This window comes from Pinus tabuliformis, chromosome 2_1, assembly GCF_031772625.1.
Source record: "Pinus tabuliformis cultivar Carrire ecotype Pingquan chromosome 2_1, CPIR1, whole genome shotgun sequence".
In the NCBI taxonomy this organism is placed as follows: domain Eukaryota; kingdom Viridiplantae; phylum Streptophyta; class Pinopsida; order Pinales; family Pinaceae; genus Pinus; species Pinus tabuliformis.
The window spans coordinates 410,724,813-410,729,759 of record NC_142299.1 but is presented as its reverse complement, the minus strand read 5'-3'; positions in this window follow the sequence as shown (position 1 = coordinate 410,729,759).

Below are 4,947 nucleotides of genomic sequence, written 5' to 3'. Positions count from 1 at the left end.
TGAAGGAGGCAATAGGAATCCTGAGTTTTCCGAATCACCGAGACATTCAACTCGAACCCGTTACCTATAACTCTTTATTACAACAATGTACTGGAAACAAGGCTCTCTCAGAGGGAAAACAAGTCTATACCCACATGCTTTCGAGTGGCTTTGAGCCTGATATTTTCTTTAGCATCTAGTTCTTGCACTACTCAGTTTAGCTTGCCATGGACACTTTCATGACAATTCCTGGACTTCGTAAGGATGCTTTCCTCAGAAGCCAAACCGTGCAAATGGTTTACATGATGAATGGATTCGACCCATCTCAACAACATATTGTGTTTTTCTGAGGAAATCATCAAAATAATGAGTGCTAAGACCTCAACCATAATAGCAAGTGCCATAACTGCTCTCCAGGAAACATCATCCTTGCAGAGAATCAATGCAGATATAATCTAGCTTTGCAGAGAAGGGCGAATGAAGGAGGCAATAGGAATCCTGAATTTTCCGGACCGCCGAGGCATTCAACTCAAAGCTGTTGCCTATAATTCTTTATTACAGCGATGTACTGGAAACAAGGCTCTCTCAGAGGGAAAACTAGTCTATACCCACATGCTTTCGAGCATCTTTGAGCCTAGTATTTTCTTTAGTACAAAACTCGTGAACCTATATGCCATGTGCGACAATCTACCGGATGAACACTTACTAGTTGACAAAATTCCAACGAGAAATCTCTTTTATTGGAATGCAATGCTGAGAGGATATTTGCTCATTCAAGGGTTCGAATGGTTTTCCGGATTTAAGAATTGTGGGTATTTGTTTTAGATAAGTAAATTTTCGTTTTGGGACATGGAATTGCCGAGAGTTCAGTACTAATTCTGAGAAAAGACCGCATCAATGAAGAGGGTTGGTATACTTACAAGCACTCCAAGGTTTTCATTAGGTATTGCAAGAGAGGCTCCCAAAACATCATGCTGGATAGTATATGATGCTCCGAATTATTATCAACCATTCCCCTGTTGTAGTTCAATGAATTATCTCTGCCCTTAGATGCCAGAGAGAGCAACGCATGGATCTTGAAACTGAATGGCAAAACTACAATAATAAAACCGCATAATTTGTAGACTAACAAAATACTGCATAATTTTCAAACTAACAAAATAATCCGACGAGTAACGACAGTTCAATCGTCTAACATATGATCTGATGGTGCAAAAAGGTACACTTGGCACATTAGAAAGTTATTTTCAAAGAGTAATGCCTTACGACGTAATTAGATGCAAAAAAAATGAACAGAGAAAAACAAAAATGTTCAACTTTTATCTAATACTAGTTAAGAATCAATAGCTCCTTCAAACTTCCCCTGAATTCGGTGACTGAAAATGTTTCTTGAAGCAGGCTACAATACTTCATCTTCTTCGGGGTCTATGTGGTCTCGAACAGGGGATTAACCTTGTGTACAAAGCTATTTCGTGTAACGTTGGTTCCAATTCTATCAGGATAGCGTCTACTTTCTTGTTCAGTTCTTGATGTCTTGACATCCAATTCCAAAATTTACCTATTGTGTGTGTTGATGGGCCTTAAATCCTAATAAAGTAGGATAAGAAGGATGTTGTAGAGACATTGGAGCATGTGCTTAATTATTGAAAATCAAAGTAGAGACATTGGAGCATGTGCTTAATTATTGAAAATCAAAGTAGCATAAATATGAAAGGTTTTGCAAGATCTATGGAGGCATCTATATCTTTACTTTGTCTTTAATTTTCAATTGATCGAAGGAAGATTACGCTTTAAAGATTTTGAACCATTTCCAAAAAAATATTGTTATATTCATTTCGGACTCATTTTTATAAAACATAAATAAAATGTTGTTTATGAATCACAAAAGATTGAATTCAAAAATAAAATTGTTGTTAAATTTTAAATTGTTTTTTGTTATTCAATTTCAATTTTACATTTTTCAACTTAATAATGTCCTCAACTACCCTCTGCCACTTTAGGAATGACTGCAATTAGGCATGGTTTCTGCCATAACAATTATATCTCAGAGAGTGCAGATTTCCCGTAAAAAATAAAAAAAGTAATGCAGTTTGTTCTTTAGGATCATAATATAAAAACAATTATTTATTAATCTGTTGAGACGTGGGCCGTGGGAATAACTTTGACAACGACTGCAGGTTGCATCTGACGATGGTATCTATGAAATTGCATGTATCTTCTGTACAATTCCTCTCTGGAATATCTGTCACATAACATTTCACAACATTCATCCAAACACTTCCCTCCTCCAAGAACTCATTCAGTCTCGTCACTGATTGATAATTCCGAAGGCGGTGCTCTCCTCCCAACACCCTGAAACTGAGAATGTGCTTCTCCTCGTCCAGAATCTCGAGGCGCTCACTGCTGTTCTTTGCTGGAAGCCCCGATACGACTTTGACTTCCCTGACGGATCCCACATTGACATCTCCCTTGACGGAGCAGCTGCTGACGAAGGGCTTGTACGCTTCAGGTTTATCGAACCTTCGAATAACCGAACACACTGCGCTCTCCGGTGCGTTGATTCTCTGAATATTTACGGACGAGCACTACTTTTCTTCCTTTCCAACCTGGTGGTTGTAGTACTTGTTTATCAAACTGAGGGCCCTGCATATGTTTTGTTGGGCAACAAGAATTTTGATTTCAATCTCTGGACAAATTTTAATCTGCTGCCTCATCATTTCCATTCTCACAGTACAAATAATATCTCTGATTTATATTCTCAAAGTTGCCGATTTATCTGTGGTTAGGCTGTAGAGACACACACATATATATATATGTTGATGAGGAATAATATATGGTTCCATGATGGTCGGCAACTGCATGCCGCCCTCCATTAATTTCGCATCTTCCTCTCCCCGTTTTTCACTTTCACGGGTTGAGGAATGATAGAAGTAGGCAGTTGCAGTTGCAGATGCGGTTGAATTGGATACGCTTCCTATCCGGAAACACGCACACCCCACTGCTCCCTCTCCACGAACAACTAAGACACTATTAATTGTTTGGAAAGGGATCATAAATTACTCCTATACAACATTATATTGTATGGTCATGACCATTAATTAGGATTACACCCTTTTTTATCCTATATTTAATAGATATTGATCTAGTTTTTAACATTTTTAATTTAGATTGCATGATCATAGGCAACAAATCTCCAAAGGGGTTAACGGCATCCCGCACTACCCCTGACAAGAGCTCATTAATTTCGGTAATTGCATCCCGTTTCTCATTCTACAAGAGCTCATTAAGTAGGTAGTGCAGTTGATTTGGATATGGTTCTGTTGAGGAAGCAATTGCATAGGTTCCTTTAACCACGCTCTGCAGTTGACTTGAATATGCTTCTGTTGACGGAAGAATATCCACTGTCTCCCCAAAGTACAACTATTCGTATACTATTAATTGTTTTCGACAGGCTGATAAATTTGAAGCATTTATGTATAAGAGTTGTTTAAGGAGGGCGAGGAATTGTTGGTTGTCAAAAGTGGTTGGAATTTGAGTAAAAAAAATTCAAAAACTTTTGTAGGTGGAAATGGTTTCAGCGCTATCAAAAACGTTTAGGACACCTAAAATTTTGAAGTTTAACAACTATAACTTGGATTTACAAAAATCCTTGCCGGATTTTCTCTAAATATGACACTTTCCGGGTAACCCCTCCACGTTAGACTAGTTGTTTATGTATATATTCAACTTAATTACGATCGTGCCTTTTTACTATATTTAATAAATATCTTTTTGCTATATTTAATATCTAAATATTTTTTTGATAGTTTTATATTTGTGAAATTGTTTTAAGATTGTGATGATAATGATGATGATGGTGGTGGTGGTGGTTAACGTCCACTGAGACCAAATTGGTCTATTGTACCTATAATTTTCTTAGTTTTTAATTATCTGGCTCCTAGTTTTTTTTGGCGAGATTAGTGCTGTAGCTTTCTTTTTTTTTCTCTATGGTCTTCCAACTTCCTTTATCTTGCATCTCCTTCATCTCCTCTAGTTCTTGGGACATTGGTGTCTTAGCTTAGTAGTCTATTGTGTTTGTCCTTTTGAACATAGACAGAGAAGAAGTTTGGTCTAGGAGATCTGCTTTGCTGTTAAATGAAGATTTATTTTATATTTTTGTTTTTATTTCCGATAATATAATCTTTTTAGAATGTTAGTATAATTTTTTAGAATGTAGATATTTGTTTGAGATAGTTGTGAGATTTTTTTTAAGTAATTTTATCTTCTTGAAACTTTTTTAAAATAATTTTATTTTATATTTGTTATATAATGTTTTAGAGTATATGGTTAGATGTTTACTTTAAATTTATAGGAGAATAATTAATTATTAATTAGTTAGTATTTTATAAATTTTCATTAAATATTTAATTAATTATTTTAAAAGGATGATACCTAGCAATTGTACCAGATGTTGCAATGGAAAGATCGTAAGGCATAAATGTGAGAAGCACTGTAACGTATAATGAATCATTGAAGATAGAAATTAGAAAACAAAATGCCTTTTAAAAGTAGAATATAAAGTGAAAACACTTACATTATGCCAAATTGATAGATTCTATAACTTTTCCAACATAGATTACCTCTTAATCTTCAAAGATGGTTTTTCAAGTTCCAATAGAAAATATTTGATAGATTTTGAAAAAATATAGATAGTAGATGACACCAATAAGATAAATGAAATAATATTAATTTGCATCACAACCTAACAAATTTCAAACATCATGAAAATGAGTCAACTTCGATAGGAAAGCATTGTCACATATAATGAATTGACAAATTCTATAACTTTTCCAACATAGATAGTCTCTTAATCTTCAAAGATGGTTTTTCAAGTTCCAATAGAACATATTTGATAGATTTTGAAAAAATACAGGTAGTAGATGACATTAGATAAGATAAATAAAATAATATTAATTCATGGAGAATATG